The sequence below is a fragment of the Lissotriton vulgaris genome, chromosome 3_1 (genome assembly GCF_964263255.1).
Source record: "Lissotriton vulgaris chromosome 3_1, aLisVul1.2, whole genome shotgun sequence".
Classification (NCBI taxonomy): Eukaryota; Metazoa; Chordata; class Amphibia; order Caudata; family Salamandridae; genus Lissotriton; species Lissotriton vulgaris.
Window position 1 is genome coordinate 75,590,955 of NC_141689.1, and position 21,126 is coordinate 75,612,080.

At 47.6% G+C, this 21,126-nt stretch overlaps 1 long non-coding RNA gene across 2 annotated transcripts in view; it reads right to left on the reverse strand.

Annotated features, from left to right (window-relative positions):
* The window catches only part of LOC147725989 (uncharacterized), a 184,040-nt gene that overhangs the window by 44,005 nt on the left and 118,909 nt on the right, over window positions 1-21,126 (reverse strand). For both annotated transcript variants that reach the window (XR_015309256.1, XR_015309255.1), the window contains exon 3: window positions 2,658-2,705. This is a non-coding gene — a long non-coding RNA (uncharacterized LOC147725989). The remainder of the gene's footprint in view (window positions 1-2,657; window positions 2,706-21,126) is intronic.

The following is a 21,126-nucleotide window of genomic DNA, read 5'->3' on the forward strand; positions in this document are numbered from 1 at the left end:
TTGCCTCTTTCCCCTCTACTCTCTGTTGTCCATGTGCATGGCCCTGTTCCCTCCCTATTGCTTTCCATGGTCCTTTGCGCTGCACTGCCTTCCCACTTGCCCTGTGTGATGTAGTATGCTGCTGTAACCCCAGATGTCTGCCGGTAAGGTCAGTTTGGTGCCTCTGCCCATCTCGCTCTTGCCCTCTTTTATTCAAGTCCGTGTCCCTACTCCATTGCTCCAGCCCTCCGTGATCCAATGCACCTTACTTGCCAACATTTTCAACTTTGGAAAGAGGGAGATTTTGAGAAAAAAACCTGGGGAATTGATTTTCCCCATTGACGTACACTAGAAAATAAGACATTTTAGGCAGGAGACAGATAATAAAGCCCTTTTGGGATTAAAAACATCGGGAGTCTCTTGCCTGAATCTAGGCAGTTAGCATGTATGGTTGTGCTGTCATTGCCTCTTCTTTCTGCCCTCAATGGTCTTTTATATTTATATTGCCACAGACACTCTTGCCTGTACTGCATGGTTAGTTTGTTGCCCCTGTCCTCTTTCCCCTACCCTCATGGTCCGTTATGCTGCCTCTGCCCCTCCCCACTGTGCAGCGTGAGTTGTCCCTGCACCCTCCTCCATAAGAGGGCCTTATTCCCATATAAATTATGGTAGTGCTCTAAACAACTAAAATTAGGACGTATTTTTTGAGTTTTCTAATAGCGACAATGCACTTTTAAATAACTTTCTATCTTTATGTTTTTTTATCCAGTTGATCACTTGATTATTTGCTACACTTAAGGGAGAGGGCGTGGTGTTACGGCCAGAGCTGCAGACTTGCAACTGGGGAACCAGGTTTGAGTTTCAGCGTCAGCTCGACATCCTGTGATTCTGGGCAAATCACTTAATCTCCCCATGCCTAAAACCAAAATAAATGTGGCCTTGTGTAATGTAACTGATGCTCATGTAAAGCACCCCAATACCTTCGGGTCAAGAGTGCGCTATATAAAACTGCAAAAAAACACAAAGAAAATACGTGTTTTGCACACTTCTGTCATTGGACTACATTGGGTTACATTTGGGTGATACTTGTGCTATATTTGGGCTCTTTCTTCTCTGATGACCATCTTGGGAGACTTATTTGATATGAAGCTTCCAAATGTTCTCATTTACTGCAGTATACCCTTTAGAAAATGCCTACAGTTTTCTACTACGATTCCATCAAGATGAACTTTAGAAGTGTCACACTTTTGGCATGAATTCAGAATGTTATTACTCTAGTTGCTCATTAGAATACTGTAGTAAAGCTGCTGATCACCCAGCAGTTAACTGGCAGTCTGCTGCTGGTATTGGAAGTCCATGTTTCAGTATGAATGTCAGAATGATTTAATTAAATAGAAGAGGAAGATATTTGAGAACTCACTTTAAATGCATCCTAATATTACTTTCTGCAGCACTGACCATGAGTTATATGACAAGCTAAACCCCCTCATTTTGTTCCTTTCTAAATTAAATGTTTTAAGTTTTACCAGTTTGATTCAATCAAAATGGCTTCAGGTGTGTCATAGATTTGTCATAAGTAACACTGTTAGCTCTCTAGTTGTTCTTTAGAACACTCTGGAAGGCTGCAGTAGAACACAAGGGAATCAATTCAAAACGTTATTCGACAGCATTGTGGCAGTCATAAAAGTTATTCACGAACAGAAAATAATAAAAACATTTTGCATCATAGTAACTTACATTAAGATTTGACCAATACATAAAATGCATCAGCTAGACAGATAAAATATCTCGTTCAGTACCAGACTGCAGTAGCATATCTCATCTATGTTTTAAAGCTCGTACCAGTGTAGCAGCTTTTAAAAAATGCACCCACCTTAAAAACCACTTAATCATTCTGTAAAAGTAATACGAATCTAAGTGAGGGTCTGCATTGATTTAGACCATGACAGTACTTCTTTAAAATAGGGGTTAAAAACAACTTAGAATATTGCAAGAAAAATTTGCAGAAAATGATCAAATGAAGCATAGTCTGTTTAGAAACATCAGTGAAACGTAAAACACGTGTGAAAACAAATAAAAGTGGCAGGTTATTCAGAGGCCCCTACCTGATTAAGGCAACTCTAGGATTTGGCAATTCCAATCGTAATAACCAGGAGGTAACAACCCAGTGGACCAGAATGACTGCATCCAACAGGGAAGAACAAGTAACCTCTTGTTTAAAAGGACCCTCACTCACCACTAATTGGTGACATGCTTCATCATCGGGTCCCCGCTGGGGTGGCCAAATGCCCCCCCAGCGTGCTACAACGCCCGAGTTACAGCGGAGCGGGTTGCTGGTGAGTGTAATAGGGATTTAACTCAAAAGATGTGCAGAATATGTGAGTGCAGGATTAAAAAATACTCAGTTGGAACCCAGACAAAATGTTTAATGCGGGCCAACCTGTATTAGGGTTAAAAAACGTGAAAGGCGGACAATCATAGGTTCTATATTTGGAGACCTGTGTCCTTAATTACGATATCTGGTCAACATGTTTCTGCTGTAAAAAAGCAGGACCGCACAGCATTCGTCAGGACCACAACTAAATTTCACTCCGGTGGTATGTACGCGCTAAGGTACACCCTCACGTGAGGCACTTAATTTGAAAAATTGAAAAAATAGTTAAAGTGTAGTTACTCACGGATATTACCCGTGCCAGGACTCTGTGGATCACAGCAGCCAAAGTTACCTGTAGAGGAAGGAAAAAGAACACACTGACATTTAAAACACACAAATAAACACATAAATAAACATGTAATCCATCTGTGTCACATGTAATGAGGCAACATGCAAGGCATAACATCGCCTCTGTGTCCTTAAGGATTAGTTACTTACCTGTAATCCTAGTTCTCATCCAGGGGTATACTCATCAAAGTCATAATCTATGAATAATCCCCGCCCATGTGCGGGATCCCGGAGCATATAGAAAATACATATAAATATATATGTATATATATGTGAAAACATATATTTGCAGCCTAAAAACATTTCCTAACTGGCAAAAGTGCCGCAAAATTACATAAATTAGCATACATACAGTAGTACTCTTCCAAACCCTAAGGAAGAAAGAGAGCAGAAAACATTTGTATACAACAATGCTTTATTGCCATAGGAAAACCTGTAATTGCAGGCATTTGCCAGTAGGCCACAGTAGAGTATAATTAAACAACAGGGGGTGGTGATGGACAGAGTTTCTGAATTAAACAGAATACTCTCACCCAGTCAAGAGATCAGGGCTTAATCCAACACCGTTTTTTAGCTCACTGCACCATCCCAGCTACAGAACCTGGCTATATGCAAATTAGTCTGTCCCTGGCCCAGTGCATCATGGGAACAGGGCAAACCAAACTACCAAGCCAAGGTTCTGTAGCTGGGATGGTGCAGTGAGCTAAAAAACGGTGTTGGATTAAGCCCTGATCTCTTGACTGGGTGAGAGTATTCTGTTTAATTCAGAAACTCTGTCCATCACCACCCCCTGTTGTTTAATTATTTTGTCCACCATAAGCGTGGAAGGGTATACTCAGACGTGAGTCCCTTGCTCATTGCACCATCAGGATTCAAGCAAGCCGGGCCGAAGACGGCTGAAATGCCAGAAACCGGTCCCCGGTAGCTTGTTTCCTTCCCAGTGAAAGAATTGGCTTGGTAGTTTGTTTTGCCCTGTTCCCATGATTAAGAAAATGTACACCTTGGGAGTAAATTAATGGTAAATTTAAATCTTCTGTTATTATGTATTATGTTTTTTCACATATATTTACATTATTATATATATTTAGCATTATTGCTATTTTATGTACCGTGGGACTCCCACTTCGAGGACGGGGAATATTCAAGCATGTGAATCTATGAAAGACACCCCTAATACAGGAGAAGATGCCGATGCTGTATCCTCACTGTCACTAGAGACGGTATCCTTTCTGGATTTCAGCTTCTGGAGCCATGTCAGAAGCCTACCCTCACGGTCCCGGAGGGTCTTGGTCGAAAAGGTGCGACAGATTTTACAGTCCGCAGCCTTGTGGTCAGGATAGAGGCAATAGATGCAGTCCTTATGCTTATCCTCCACAAAAGCCTTTTCTTGCCACAGGTGGAACATGGCTTGAAAAGGGTGTTCTTCTCCTTGTAAGACATCCTGGAAGGCAGCTAACAATTCTGAAGTGAATCTGAAAAGAATCTGAAGAACAAAATCTTGAAGAAACTCTTTGAAGAGTAGAAGTTGAGCAGAGCTCAAAGGAGAATGTCTAAGGACAACGTGCGGTAGAAAATCTGAGGCTCTGAGGTTCCTTCAGGAGGTGAGGCACTTCTGATTGGCTGATGCCTAAGTTTGGTCTCTTTTACAAAAAGAGGGTGATATGCTACAAAAGGGGAATGAGGCCTAGGCCTTTTTTTTCTCTTTTGTACCTACTGCTATGGTATTTTTGTTACCGAGACTCCCATTCCGAAGACGGGGAATGATGCAAAAGCATGGGAATCTATGAAAGTTCCAATACTGGGGCAATGTTTGTTTATCATTTGAGAATACACCTACCTACTTCTTCTGTCTGTGCCGTATCCAGGGTGCTGCCCAGGAGGGGACCCAGTGGTATTTAAATGTTCACAGGGGCTTTATTTTTTAAAGGCAAAAACACTGATTTTACTTCACTGGGGAATTTTTGAGGGATTATAGAGAAAAGCTAGAGGGAGAAGAAATGCGTTACTTACCTGTAACTGCAGTTATCCAGTATTGGTATCTTTCATAGATTCACCTGCCTGAATCATTCCCCGTCGTCGGGGTGGGAGTCCCCGGTATATAAAGAAAGTAATGTCATAAAGACATATAAATAACAATAGGCCAGAGGCCTCACATTAGTAACATATCCATGTCCTTTTGTAAAAAGGACTAAACTGTGGCCAGGAGCCAATCAGATCTCACCACCCTCTAGAACCTTCCTGGAAGGAGCCCTAGTCCCTCAGATTTTCGAAAGCACAATGCTAAATAGTACCTACTGAGAGAGCTAAGGTGAGCCCTTCCAGGGGAGGTGGGTGGGTTGCATGTGAATCTATGAAAGATACCAATACTGGATAACTGCAGTTACAGGTAAGTAACGCATTTCTTATCCAGTATTATGGGTATCTTTCATAGATTCACATGCCTGAATCAGAGTAACAAGCAATATCCAGCACATTTCGTAAGGTACAACATGTAAAGTCAAACGATATAAGAATACCATCTGTGAAATAGAACAAGTACCTCAAAAACAATAAAATAAAGAAATGTGCAAGCATGCAGTAGGAAGGTGGGATGAAAGAGAAGGCTCACCTCTAGTGAAATAGATGACGGAGTACTGCTTGACCCACAGCTGCATCCTTCATGAGTTCAGAACCCAAGCAGTAGTGCTTGGTGAACGTATGTGGTGTCTTCCACGTCGCTGCTCTGCATATGTCGATAATGGGTACTCCTGCAAAGAGCGCCATTGAAGTAGAGACAGCTCTGGTAGAATAAGCTCTCACTCTAGAATGCAGAGGATGATTTGCCTGTTGATGGGGCAGAAAGTTATTGCTGCCGAGATCCAATGGGAAATGCTCTGTTTTGTCAGAGGGAGGCCCTTTCTAGGCCTACTGAAAGCAACAAACAGTTGGTTGGATTTCCGAAACTGTTCTGTTCGATGAATGTAGAGTTTCAGACAACGCTTGAGGTCTAAAGAGTGGAGAGACCTCTCCGCTGCAGAAAGTGGATTCTGGGAAAAAAGTCCGCAAAATTATAGGTTCATTCAAGTGAAAATTAGATGGAACCTTAGGGATGAATTTAGGGTTGGTTCGTAGGATAACTCTGTCCTGTTTAAATTGCAAGAAAGGATCCTGAATGGAGAAAGGTTGCAGCTCACCAACACGTCTTGCAGATGTGAGCGCTAGCAAGAGAGCGGTTTTCCAGGACAGGTATTTGATGTCAGCTTTGTGTATTTGCTCGAATGGATGTGTCATCTGTTGAGCAAGGACGATGTTCAATTGCCAGGTGGGTGGTAAAGCTCTCACCGGAGGGAATGTCCAGAAAAGGCCTTTTAGAAACTGTTTAACTAGTCTCTCGGACCAGAGGGAAGAGCCAGTCGATGAACGTCTGAAGCGAGAAATCGCAGCCAGGTGAACCTTAATAGAGGCATGCGCCAGTCCTGAGTGCGCTAAAGGGAGCAGGTAAGGAAGAATTTGTGCTGGAGTGGAAGAAAAGGGGTGTATCTTATTTGCTTTACACCATACACAGAACCTCTTCCACTTAAGAGAATACGTTTTGTTGGTACTCTCCGCCCGAGCCCGGGCTAAGATTGTCCTGCATTCTTGAGAAATGTCTAGGTTCTGAAACTCTCTGAACTCAGGAGCCAAGCCGACAATCTGAGAGATGCTGGATCCGGATGCTGGACTTGACCTGGGTTCATTGTTAGGAGAGTCGGGCAAGGTTTGAATAGGATTGGCGGTTCCAGTGATAGGAGATAAAGCTCTGTGAACCAATGTTGGCGCGGCCACGCTGAAGCTATTAGGATCAGGGTGCAATGCTCCGCCTTCAGTTTCCGGAGAACCCTGGGAATCAGGGGAAATGGCGGAAATGCGTAAGCAAAGACGTTGCACCATCCGATCGAAAATGCATTCCCCAGGGATCCCTCTTGGGGATGCGAGCTTACGTAATGTTGGCATTTTGCGTTGTGGCGAGTCGCAAACAGATCTACAGGTGGCGTGCCCCATCGGGCGAATACCGAGCTGAGAAGATGACGATCTAGCTCCCACTCGTGGCACATGGTACGTTGCCTGCTCAGAGAGTCCGCTAGGACATTGTCCGTCCCTGGGACGTACTCCGCCCGAAGGGAAATGTTGGGTTGTAGAAGCCAATTCCAAATCTCTTGAGATTCTTGAGACAACGATAGAGAGCGTGTTCCCCCCTGTTTGTTTAGATAGTGCATTGTGGTGGTGTTGTCTGTTCTCACAAGCGCTGGGGAATTCCTGATCCTGGGTAGAAACGCTTTTAGTGCCAGGTATACCGCTCTCAACTCGAGGAGATTTATGTGCAGTTGTTTCTCTGCCAGAGACCACTGCCCATTGATTTGGAGGTCCTGAAGGAACGCCCCCCATGATTCTAGGGACGCATCCGTAGTTATTACATGTGGCGAGATTGAAAGTATGAAGGATAGGCCTCGTCGTAGATTTTGAGACTGAAGCCACCAGTCCAGAGCCTGGACTATGGCAGGAGTTATCCGGACGACGTCGTCGAAGGATCCCCTGCATTGAGTCCACTGAGCAGAAAGCGCCTCCTGAAGTGGGCGCATGTGAAGGCGGCAGTGTGGGATTAACAGGATGTTCGAGGACATCATCCCTAACAAGGACTTGTAAAGGCGCGCGGTGATAGATCTTTTGGACTGAATCCGGGTGGCCAAGGTCCTTAGTTTCACTTGCCGCTCTAGTGAAGGGAAGGCCTTCCTTCGAGCAGTATCTAGGACAGCTCCGAGGAATGTGAGACACTGGGACGGTTGAAGGACAGATTTTTCTTCGTTGAGTGTGAGTCCCACAGCATTGAAGAGCTGTAGACAGGCGTCGGAGGACTTTATCACACCTGCGTAAGTAGGTGCTTTGACTAGCCAGTCGTCTAAGTACGGAAATACCTGGTGATGTTGTTGGTGAAGGTATGCTGCTACTGGAGACAGACACTTGGTGAAAATGCGTAGGGCCGACTTTAGGCCGAAGGGCAAAACTCGAAACTGGTAGTGCTTGCCCGCCACTTTGAACCTGAGACATTGTTTGTGGTTTTTGTGGATCGGAATATGAAAATAAGCGTCTTGAAGGTCGAGAGACACCATAAAGTCATTTGCATTGAGGAGTTGCAGCACCTCCTGGATGGACATCATGCGAAATGACTGTTTTTTGAGGTATTGGTTGAGGTTTCTCAAGTCCAATATAGGTCTCCATTTTTTCACCTTTTTTCGAATTAAGAAGAATCGGGAATAGAACCCCTTGTTTCTCTGATTTCGGGGAACTTTTTCTATCGCTCCTTTTCTGAGCATGAGGGAGATTTCCAATTGTAGTAGCTTTAGATTCTTGTGTTGCATTGGGATTGGAGGCGTTTGAGGAGGAGTTTCCACAAACTCCAGAGAATGTCCGAATTGAACAAGTTGGAGGACCCACTGATCTGTCGTAATTTGCTGCCAATTGAGAAGGAAGGATGTAATTCTCCCGCCAACTTTGTAAGGTGGAGAGAAACTGGAGACCTGTGGCAGAGAGAAGTCATTGTCTCCTGCCTGTGTCCTTCTTCCCCCCCGTCCGCGAAAGGAAGACTTGTTGTAGGACGACTGGTTTTGCTGCTGTCTTTGCTGGTACTGGGTTTTATATTGTTGGCCTGAGCTGTAAGTGGATTTGTATCCTTGATTGTTGCCTCTGAAGGACTGACCTCTGCCTCTAGAGCCTTCGAAAGGAGGGGTTTTTGTATTGAAGAGTACCTAGAGCCCTTGCGGTATCTGTATCTTTTTTGATACCTTGAAGCATGTCATCGATGTGTTGACCAAACAGAAGTTTACCGTCATTAGGCATGTCTAAAACCTTGGCTTGAACTTCAGGCCGAAAAGACGTTGCCTTAAGCCAACCTTGGCGTCTCAGGACTGCAGCTCATGCCAGCTGTCGGAAACCTGTGGATGCGATATCCAGTGCCACATCAATCATCTCCGAGGCGGAACGCTCGCCTTCGAGGAGAATCTTCCTCACCTCTTCTTTCTGCTCCTCTTGAAGAGAACCCTAGTGTGGAGCTACGTCTGCCCACATTTGGCGGTTATAACGCCCCAGAAGAGCCAAAGAGTTTGCTGCACGCACTTGTAAAGCTGACATGGACGAAAACTTTTTTCCTATATTGTCTAGCTTTCGGCCCTCCTTATCTGGCGGCGCAGTCAATGCAGCTGAAGGATTTTTTGACTTGCGTTGTGCCGCTTGGGTTATTACCGAGTCAGGCTTCGGATGGCCGATAAGGCAAGCTGGGGCAGAGTCCTGAGCTTTATATTTTTTATCCAGTCTGGGCAGCACTGGCATCAGAGATGCAGGGGTCTGCATTATCTTCTCCCCTTGGTCACCGACGTGATCAATGATGGGAATAGATCGTACCGTCATTTGGTATGGGTCTTTAAAATCGTAAAGGAAGCAATCTTGTGGTGTTGCCGTGACTTTGAGGCTGAAGCTCTCTACGATGTTGTGGAAGCCCCCAATGTCTTCCGGGGGAGAATCCGACTGCGCCTGCACAGGGGATGCGGGACCTGAAATTACATATTCATCCCATTCGTCCTCCTGAAGCTCCCCTTCCTCACGTTGCTGCTCCTCTTCTTCTTCTCCTCTTCCTCATCAGAGGAAGGCAGAGGACGTGAATGAGATGGCTCTTGTTGGAGAACTAAAGGAGCCGGTCGAGATTTAGGAGGCGGTGTGACCACTGTAGGTGTCACAGGCATGTCACCACTGGCTGAGGTGGAGCAGTGGACGGGAACCTCTGTTTATAGTCCGCAATGAGAAACTGCAGGTCTGTCACAATAGAAGCTGGGAGACATACCATAGGTTGTTGTGGAAGCGGTGGAGGTTGGATTTCCTCCTGGTACTCCACGTCCTGCTCCTGTTCCTGTTCCTCATAGTCTGAGCTTTCGTGAAGCTTGACTTGTAGTTCAGATGGGCTTGTTGCTTGCTGAAACATAGAGCCCTCATCTGAGTCCTCAGTGTCCAGGATATGAGCCGGGGGAAAAGGTTGTACCCTGCTAAGCATGAGCGAATTTTGCGGATCTCGCGTTCGCGAATTTTGCGGATTTGCGGATTCGCAATCCGCAAAATCCGCGAATTCCCGCGAATTTGCGGATTTTTTTTTTTTGTGTTCGCCCGTGTTTCTGCCAGTTCGCGAGGGTTTTGTACACTTTCGCAAATTGCGAACTTACCTGTCGGGTCGCAAGTTTCGCGAACTTGTTGTTTCTACGTGTCCAGCCTGTTTGGGACACTCTTCTTCATCACTGCCACTCTCTGTCACCACTGCCACTCTCTGACTACTCATGCCACCCTCTGGCCCACCCATGCCACCCTCTGTTTCATCACCACACCCTCTGGTTGTCCAGTGTACATTATTTTCGGCAAAGCAAAGCACACCTTCCCTGCCTCAAGTGACCTGAATTAATTTGGGGCTGATTCATGTGTCACAGAATATTTTTTTAGCTGGCACCTGCTTCCTTAGTGCGCCCTGATTAGTGATCTTTTGCACTTGCTAAGTGCTTTCATTGTTGCAAAATTAGTTACAACACCTGCCCTGCCCCAACTGACAATAATGAATTAGGGGCTGATTAATGGATTTTAACTTCCAGCCTGGCTCCTGCTTGTCTCCCTTAGCTGTAATTCAGGACCTTTGTGGCATATGTGTAACTATTCTGAGGTTCAGAGCAGGGTCACATAATAGTTTCAACTGGCAACTGAACTCTGGAGGGGCCCCTCAGGAAGCACTCCAGGAAATGGCTACTAATGATGAGCCTGAACTTTTGAACCTGGTAAGTAGTTACTTTCAGTTTTGCTAAGATCGTATTTCTGCAATTTTGCACTTATTCGCGGGGCGCGAACTCACGCGAACAGTGCGAGCAGTGCGAGCAAAATCCGCTGCTCGCGGATTTGCGGATTTTGCGGGAAATTCGCAAATCTCGCGGATTGCGGATTTCCCGAAAATCCGCAAAATCCGCGAGCGGAACGGATTTTCCGCCCACGCCTATACCCTGCTCGGCGAGGTTAATTCTGGCGTAAGTGTACGCGTAGTCATCCTGAAGTGTGTATAGGTACACATCAATGGAGGTGATTCAGCCGTCGATGGAATGGTCGTCGACGGGGATTCGTCGACAGTCGACTGAGTCATCGACGGTGTCTTCTTCATCGACGACGTCGTCGACAGAAGGATCGTCGACGATGTGTGCTTCGTGGACGACTTCGTCGACGCTGATGTTGTCGTCGACGGCTTCGTCGACGTTGATATCGACGGCTTCGTCAGCGCTGATGTTGTCGCCGACGGCTTCGTCGTCTACGGCTTCATCGACGCTGGTGTCGACGTCGGTTTCGCTAGGTTTGCCGTAGACGGGCCTGCCGACGGCCTTGTCGATGCTGACATCAACGACGATGACTTTATCGACGATGAAATTGTCGTCGAAGAGGGTTTCGTCGTCGTCGAAGATTTTGCCAACGACGACAGATTAGACTTCGTGGTCGACGACGAGGTACTCGTCGATGGTGGCGTTGTCGAGGTCTTTTTAATAGATGGAACAGACCTACCCGTCGACGACGAGGATGTAGTAGTCGTTGACGTTGATGATAAAGATGACGCCACCGTCGTGGAGATCGTGGCTGTCGACATTGTCACAGGCAGGGCTGAAAATGTCACCAAAGGTTTCTTGAAGGCAGGATCCTGTAGGGAAACCTTTACAGCAGTAGCCTTAGACCGATCCTCTGAAGACTTGGGCGTCTTCTTTTGAGGAGGCTGTAGAGATGGTCCTGGAGATGAAGTTCTAGGCCTTTTAGGAGTAGAGTGTACACTCCCCATGGAACACTCACTCTCACCTGAAGAGACTGGTTGATCTTTGTCCTTGAGTCTCTGAAGCCATATCAGCAGTCGGCCCTCTCTATCCTTGAGAGTTTTGGTCGAAAAAGTACGGCAGATTTTACAATCTTTTGCTGAATGGTCAGGATATAAACAGTAAAGGCAGTCCTCATGCCTGTCATCCACATAAAGCCTCTTTTTGCCACAAGAGGCACAAGGTCTGAAAAGTCCCTTCTTTGGAGTATCAGTCATGGCTAAGCAGAAGATTCCTCACAGGAATAAAGTTCTGAGACAAAATTGTGGAAATAAATCCAGAAATAGAAAGAAACTGAGCAGAGCTCAGAGGAGACTCCCTTAGCACGACGTGCGGTAGAAAATCTGAGGGACTAGGGCTCCTTCCAGGAAGGTTCTAGAGGGTGGTGAGATCTGATTGGCTCCTGGCCAAAGTGTAGTCCTTTTTACAAAAGGACATGGATATGTTACTAATGTGAGGCCTCTGGCCTATTGTTATGTATATGTCTTTATGACATTACTTTCTTTATATACCAGGGACTCCCACCCCGACGACGGGTAATGATTCAGGCATGTGAATCTATGAAAGATACCCATAATACTGGATAACGGAAAAAGAATGTTCGCAATAAAAGTTCTCATGCTTAGTAAAGGGTCTGAGGGTATACCAAAGGTACTTCTGCCTAGTAAAAGGACTGAGAGTATCAAGAAGGTGTTAAAGCTTTCACTATTCTGAGAGGTACGGGCTAGAGCCCAGAAATTGAAGCTAAAAAGATGGGTGTCCAGAGATTGGTGGAACAGGCTTTAATCTTTTTCGGTGCTCAGCAATTTTCAAGGCGATGTTAGGTTTTTTTTTTTTAAATCTTTTTCATTGCACAAATAAGCAATCCACTCTTACATACAGAAGAATCAGGTGAACGGACAAGAAGCACCAAGTGGAACATTATCCAGTAATCAGATATTCGCACAGAGGGATTTCGGACTTCTTGCATGACACATTGCAGTTGTACAAGTTTGTTTTTGATGAAACCATAATTACAATAATCATATAGGAACGGAAAAAAAGAAACAACATACAGAGAACAAATCATATCAGTAAGTTTGCGAGAACGGTAGAGCACAATAACAGTCTCAATCTTAGTATGGCGTATCGAGAAATGTAAACAGCAATACATCCTGCTACTGGCCAGTTTTCATTTAACACCATTTGAGTAGGAGTAGAGTTCAACAGTGACACAGGTACAACATAAGGCAGCCCATGTAACCCTCATGCCAACAACCAGTGCGCCAAACAGCTATATTTTGCTGCGTAGATACACTTGCACTGAAATAGTGCAATAAGATGACTTACACTGAAATAGTGGTGGAGTCGGCCACAGCACCGCCATGGAGCCCATCCTAGCCCACCCCTTGCGGTACAATGGAATTAATCGATTGGGATTGTGTCTCATGAGTGAGTTTCGCAACATGTTTCCGATATGGCCCACAAATGTCTACTGGTCGGGAAGCCGCCGGAATCTGCTCTGAATATTCTACACTGTTAACATTGCAGTAGGCCATACTACGGAGCCAAGCGCGGACGGTTGGAGCGCGCCTAGCGCACCAGAAGAACGCTATCTCCCTTTTTGCCAAAAGAAAGCCGATGGATGACAGTTTGCGGAGAGAGCGTGGGAAATTTGCAACGTAGCCAAGCAACGCAATTTCAGGGGTGGGTTGCAACTCCATGCCTAATATGTCCCCCAAAACACGGTGCACCTTTAGCCAGTATTCATGCAAACGCGGGAATGTCCAGGAAAGATGGGCGAAATCCGTCTGCGGGGCTCTGCACTTAGGGCAGCAGTGTGGCCTGCTAGAGTCAATTCTATGAGGAAGTGCGGGAGTGTGATACATCCTCCTCAGGAACTTAAAGTGTATAAGTTTATGTCTGCTGGTTATGGACACGTCCCTAGTGGTAGCACAGCACGCCGCCCATTGGTCGTCTGTAATCTGTATGCCCAGGTCGCCCTCCAATGCGGCGCGCACCACTGCGTCTGAGGAAGGAATTGAGGCCAGACATAGCTTGTAGAGCTTGGAGACAACGTGCGACCCTGTCTGGTTCTGTCCTATAAATGTGAGTGCGGGGGCATCCTCAGGAGGGAGCGGGAATGTGGGGAATTCAGCACGGAACATGGATCGGAGTCTAGTCAGTGTGAAAGAGTCCATAAATGTTCGGTCAGCAAAGCGGTGATCTTCCGTCAGGGAGAAAACATGACCGTCCGAGAAGAGATCCCCAACTGTATTCAGTTGGTATTTGGATAATGTGCGCTGTACCACTGATTCGCCTGTGATGGGGAGCCGATGAGGTTTAGGCAACGGCAGTGCAGAAGAGTACAATTTCTCAATGCGAAGTAGTCGTCGTAGTTTATCCCAAGCCCAGCATGTAGTGCACACTGGCTGTATGTCCTGTGGGGAGTCCTCTAGGAAGGATGGAAATAAGGGGCACCGGAAACGCCATATCGGCCTCGGGCCTCAGATAAGGAATTCTGGCATCTGGGTGAAACCATGGATGCGCATATGAACATTGTGCCACTAAATAATAAAGAAAAAAGTCTGGTACTCCGAATCATCCCCGTTCGTAAGGAAGCGTCAATGTGCTCCAGGTCACTCGCGGGTTTTTACCGCCCCACACCAAGCGCAATAGTAAGGAACGAATTTGCGGGAAAAAAATCTTGGTGAGAGGGATCGGAATATTGTTGAAAAAATACAAAATCCGAGGGAGGACAATCATTTTGATAATGGCAATCCGGCCAGCCATGGACAAGGGGAGACGAAGCCAGCGCTCTGTATGGTCTTCCAAGAAATCTAGGGCATGTCCGTAGTTCAAACGGATAATGGACACCGTGTCAAGGTGGATATGGATTCAAGATATTTCACGGAGTCTGTGCTCCATTCTAGAGGGAAAGCACAAGTCCATAGCGAGGTGGAGGGGGTAAGCGGAAAAATGACCGATTTATGCCAATTTATTCTGAGGCCTGAATATTTGCCAAAGCGGGCTATCTCCGATAACAGTGGATCCAAATTGGTCCGAGGAGTCCGAACATACAAGACTGTGTTGTCTGCGTACAGAGAGACGAGGAGTGGCCCGGTGCGAAACTGAAGCCCTCTGTGGAGGTGTTTCTCTTGAATATGACGCACCAAGGGGTCCATCGCAAGGATGAACAGGAGCGGAGATTAGGGGCATCCCTGATGGGTTCCTCGTGAAAGTGTAAAGCTTTCAGAAATGGTGCCATTTAAACGTATCCGGGCGGTGGGCGCTGAGTACAGTAACTCCACTGTCGCCACAAACATTGCGGGCATGCCCATTCGCCTCATGATCGATAAAAAGAAGGGCCACTCCAAGGTGTCGAACGCTTTCTCCGCATCCAGAAACACCGCTGCAGCCGGGGTGGAGGGGTCAATTCTGTGCAAAACTGAGAACAGTGTCCGAAGATTGAGGGAGGTGGATCTATGTGGGACAAATCCGGACTGGGCTGGCGAAATGAAGGTTTCCATGAGTAGCGCCAAGCGGATTGCAAGAACTTTGGCCAAAATGTTGTAGTCCAAGTTCAAGAGGGACATGGGCCTATAAGAGCTACATAAAGAGGGGGCACGACCTGGTTTGGGTAGTAAAACAATTACCCCTTCCCGGAGCGTGGGCGGGAGAACGCCCGACCCCAGCGCCTCCGCATAAACCTCGACTAGCCTTGGTACAAGTTCTTCCTTGTATTCTTTATAAACATTGGCCGAGTAACCATCAAGGCCCGGCGCCGAGGAGCTCTTCAATGAATCAATGGCCTCAATTATAAAATCCGGCGTTATGGGCATGGCCAGAAACTCCTGCATGTTTTTCTCTAGGTATACCATGGCAATCTCATTCAAATAAGGCCCGGGGTCGCAATGCTCCCCTGAAAGCGTGGAAGTGTAAAGAGTTTTGTAGTATGACAAAAAGGTGTTACATATATCGGGAGTGTGCCCTGCGAGTCAACTACGTCAGTAATGTAAGCTGCCTGGTGTGGCGGCCGGAGCATTTGCGCCAGCATCTTGCCCGGCCTGTCACCTTCTCCATACTGACGCGCCGTATAGTGCTTGCCCATGAACCGCAGTTCCCTGTCTGCAGCGTCCCGAAATTCCAAGAGCAACTCAAGGCGTTTGGTTTCTCGGGCAGCCGAGGGGTCCTCAAGCATTTCCCTCTCTACCGTAGAGATATCCGCTTCAAAGCGGGTCAAGGTGGAGCGAATCTCACGCAAGGCCCCTACATGTTTGGCAATACAAACCCCGCGGATGGTGGCCTTGAAACCTTCCCATAACGTGGCCCAGGAAGCTACATAGCCGGTATTAATGTCAAAATAGTCGTCGATGGCAGTGCGGATCTCCTCTTTAAAAACCAGTTCCAGCAGGGCCTTACCAGGGAAACGCCACTGTCTCTCGTAGCCACCCAACCTAGGGATCGCTAAAGTTAACACGATGGGAGAGTGGTCTGATAGCGTGCGTGGTAGACTGGAAAGGCCATCCACCCAGCCTGCAATGCCTGGGGAGAGGAGCCAATAGTCAATTCTAGTGCTAGTGTTGTGGAAACCTGAGTGATGTGTATAATCAGGTGTGTTTGGGTGCAATCGAGCCTCTACGTCTATTAAGGAAAAGTGGGAGCAAATTTCGGCCATCACTGAGCAGGCCTGTGGTTTGCAGTCCGGAGAGGGAGAAGTACTGTCTCTACCTGGATTCATTAATAAATTAAAGTCACCTCCCATCGCTAACAAATCTACGTCAGAGTGAAGCAGCGTCAGCTGCAGGTCTTGAAAAAAGGCCGGGGAATCCACATTGGGGCCGTAGACTCCTACCATTGCGATCCTGTACCCAAACAACACTCCTGTTATCAGCACATATCTGCCCTCCCCATCAGTCCTACTACCAGTCAACACAAAGGGAACACTTTTGTGCACAAGAATTGCAACACCTCTTCCTTATCTGCTATAACTCGAAAATACTGTGTGTGTACCCCAACCCCTAGCCACAGAGATTGTGTCGCCTGTGCCAAGTGAGTCTCTTGTAAAAAAAGGACATCTACCTTATGCCGTGCTGCATAGTTCAGTACCTGTTTACGTTTCTGTGTGGTGTTCAAACCACGAACATTCCAAGACATCAAAGTGAGTCTGGACGGGCCAGACTGCAGACCTACCCTGGCCATAACACCACACCAAAGATAATCACCAACAGGCGTGCATCCATCAATCTACTCCCATGAGTCTCACAATCACTCACAAACATAAATGGCCACACAAACAAAACGCGTCCCGACCCCCACCACCACCCAGCCTTCCAGCCTCCCAGCATCCCCAGAGAGGCAATCCCCAAACAAGAGCTGACCAACAGTGCAAAATACAAAAAATAATAACCATTCAATGAAACGGCGTCGCAGCAAAAAAAATGATAAAACCCCAGAGAAGATAGACAAGAAGGCATTCGCCATAGGGGGTAGCAACGCCAGGCCATGCGGGCGTCCCAACAAAGCGACTCCTGAATTGATGGCCATTCAACAAACGCTGGAAAGTCCACATCCAATAAGCAACACAACGAGTAGGGCCTAAAGATTAGGTAGCACTGAACGTTCAGCCCAGGCCGGTTTCAGCAAAAAGGTCAGCACTGGACTGTGTGTCGTTGCGGGCGGAGATCATGGCGCGGATCCTGAAGCAGATGGTGAGCCCTGTTTCTTATAACCTTGACAAAAGTCCTGTGCTTCCGCGGGAGAGTCAAAAATGCGGAATCTATCGTTCACATCGACCTTCAATCTGGCCGGATTCAGCATACCGTACTTTAAACCAAGATTGAGGAGGATGGACTTGACTCCATTATATTTGCGACGTGCCTCTTGACCCATTACCGTGAAATCTGGGAAGAAGGACAAATTGCTGCCCTGCCATCGCACTTCACCGGCCTCTCGTGCGGAGCGGCATCTCGGTCGCGGAAGTTCATGATCCTGGCGATTATAGGCCGTGGTGGCTGCCCAGGGAGAGGTTTAGGTCCCAGTGACCTGTGTGCTTGTTCGACCACAAAGCCAGCAGTGAAGGTGTCCTTGCCGAATAGGTCAATGAAGAGGTGTTCAACAAAGGTGTCAAAACGGCCCGTGGCTGTCGTTTCCGCCACACCAAGGATACGAATGTTGTTGCGGCGGCTACACGCTTCTAGCTCCTCATTTTTTATGGCCACGTCTTTGAGGATTTTCTCGACACGCTCCAGACGTTTCAGCGATTAGTGGCACCATCCTCAACATCCGATATCCTGGATTCCGCCATGTCGAGTCGTCGGTCAAGGCCTGCACCTTGGTGCCTATGTCAGCAAGTTTTTGTTTGAGGCTGTCGAAGCGGGTGTAAAGCGCCTTAAAGCCAGCGCGCATTTCACCCATTATGGCGGCAACCATGGCCGCGGCGTCCCCCATGTCTGCAGAACTGGCAGCCCCAGTAGATGAACCAGGTGGAGGGTCCGTAGTGAGGAGGGAAGTCTAATCAAAGCTTAGCTTCCTCTGATTCGGGTCCCTCTTCCCCATTGCCGAGGCCGTATGGAGGGTGCTGTCGCAGTGTAATAGAACGTGGCGCCAAACAGCGAGGGGGGAATGTGGCAGGGCAATGCGAGGCACCAGTCAGCCCCACGACCAGGCAGGTCTCAGCGTTCGTCACGAGACCGGGCGAAATGAGGTGAGTATGAGTATGTCCAGCCTCACATATGAACGTCAATGGCATCCGGTAGCATCGGCGGCCAAGGTCCAGATAACTGTATGGGCCAGATTCTGTTAATGGAGTGTCACTCGCTGTGGTCTGTAGAGTGGGGAGCGACCCTTTCCTGTCGTCCAGCGCAGGAGGGAGGGAGGGAGTCAAAGGTCCCCCCGAGTGTGTCTGAGGCGGGGCCGTCGTTGATCACTAGGGAGCGCCCCCAGCTTCCCAACCACCGTAATCCCTCACCCCGCCGTCTCCTACAGCGCTCCCGCCGACCGCGCACTGCCCAAGATCCGACGTAGGCCCGCAAATCGAGGCCCCGGTCCCAGCGCGCCCCCAGGCCAACAGGCCGCGGTCGCGCCCAGGAACCAGGCGCCCCCACCTGGAAGCCCACGAAGGACGGGCAACGCACGAGAGAGCCCGCAGGCGACGTGCGAAAGGCCCGGCAGCAGAGCACCGCGCAGCACTCACCCAGCGATCCGGCGCAGAGTGAGAAGATGGCGCCGAGGTCCGGAAGCCTCGATTCTCCTCCGCCGTGCACACCTCTTAGGGACGCTCCCACGGTCTCCTGAGTCACCCAGATGGTCGGGGTGGCATCAGCATGCGGATCTGCAAGGATGTGGGGGCTAGGAGCAGAGGATTACATCTTACTCGTCGCCGCTGGGAGCCCGCATGGAGGAGCTTCACGGAAAGGCAGCCATTCCGATCGCCGCCGTGGCCACGCCCCAAGGCGATGTTAGTTTGCCTAATTTTACATTTTTTTCACCAGTCTTGAAAAATTGGGAAACAGGCAGTTGGAGCAAACTAAGATTTCCGGTTCAACATTATCTGGTGATTCACGAGGAAAGATGGGGTGATCGTTTAGAACCAATTAGATTTAGTTTACATGTATTTTCCTATTGATAGCCTAGAATTGTTTACAGGAGCACTAGGAATTCTTTATATGTCCAGTGCGCAAAATGTATGGTCGTATTTTCGTGGGGCAGTCTCATAAGGTTGGTATAACAGTTCATTTAGATAGTGTTTGGCATAATAAGATACCACAAAGACAGTAGTATGCAATGACAGCCATTGTCAGCCCATAGAGAGCCTAATACTTAGAGGCCCATTAGGATGGTGGGCGGACTTTAGTAAGCCTGCCACCCTAGCGGTGCTGGGACCGGCCGCCAGTAGTGCGGCGGTCCCGCACCTGCAATTAGGATGCCACCATGGCATCCTCCTTTCCCAGCATTGTGGCGGCCAGTGCTCCCAGCACCACCCGCCACAATGCTGGGAATGCACTGTGTGCATTGTCATGCAAAAGGTCACAGGCACCGCGAGGTGCCTGCCACCATGTCCATGACAATGCAGGGGGGGGTACCCGTGCACCCCCCAACCCCCAAATACCCTGGGGGCCCGCAACGGGCCCCCAAAGCCAAACTGACAGCCTTTCCATGGCGGAGTCTCCTCCATGGAAAGGCAGTTCACCGCCACAATGATAATATGGATGGCGGTACCTGCAAAGCACCGCCACTATATTCCTGGGCTTTTCCGCCCGGTAGGCAATCGGGCCTTGCCTTGCGCCAGAAAACTGGTGGATGGTCTTCCCGTCCGCCGGAGTCCTCCCTGCCACTGTAATGTGGCGGGGAGCGAGGGGGGGTTGGAGTCATGCGGGCGGAGTTTAGCGGGCTGATGGCCACCGCCATACGGGCGGTGGTGATCCGCCCGCTATCATAATGACCACCTTGAGTCTGCCAAACAAATAGAGCTCACACACACATTGTGAAAAATATAGCTTTGTCACATGAATGCATGGCATGGCTTTGCATGCAGAAGTAAGAGCTTTAGGTGGTTTTAACTTGTTTCATTTGCTTCAGCTTAAAAAAATTATTTTTGAAAACGTTTGGCCAGGTTACAACATAAAGTGTTGAGCTCTTCGTGACTTGTAAATATCCCGTGTGTGAGGTCTTGGGTTCAATTTCTTCATGTATAAATTAGTGCTCAGAGAATTTTAAAAAAATGACTTTCTCACGCAGGAGCAGCCTGATGGCTGGAACTTGGCGCCATGCCTATCCTATTTCATACCTACTAACGTGCTTAGATAAGCATCATTAGTGTGCTGAGGAAAGGAATAAACTTAAAACCGAAGAAGTCACATTTGTGGCCGCACATTGATTGCCGGACCTCGGGTAAGTCTTATTTCGATTTCTTAGCGAGTAACATTTCGCAACAGAACACAAGAACAGTTTTTTTATCTGATTGTTTGATATTTCTAAGAACTGTTTAACCAGTATTACTCTGTAACCAACACTGTGATTCTGACTGTATTAATTGTATTGAAATTAAAAATATCTCCCACACTGCCACTAGGTTGCCTGAAACTGTTTGTCCTCCTCACGCTAAACCACTATTTTGCACATTTTTAAAATCATAATTTGCACCTGTTATCTCCGCTAGCTCCGAAATCTTTCCCATTTTTGCTGGTTTTTCCTATCGTATATTGTTGATTTTTGCAGTTTTATTAGGTTAGGATCGGCCTTCAAAGTGCTTTTAAGCACAGTAAGTACAGTGAAGAATGTATGGCAACAGAAGTTTGGATCAATGAAAGGTACAAATGACAGACAAGACGTTTATAATAAAATAAAACTGTTAATACACCAACGGAGCACAGCAAGTGGTCATTGAAATGTAGAATTGGAGTAAGATGAAGGAGAGAGGTGAACTTCTAGGAAGGGAGCACAATTTTTGTATCGCCGGAAATGACGACTAAAGAGCAGCTGCTTCGCATCTTTGTTGCTCACAGAGAACAGTGTCAGAGGGACAGGAGAAGACTGCACCAAGAGTGACAGCACTTCACC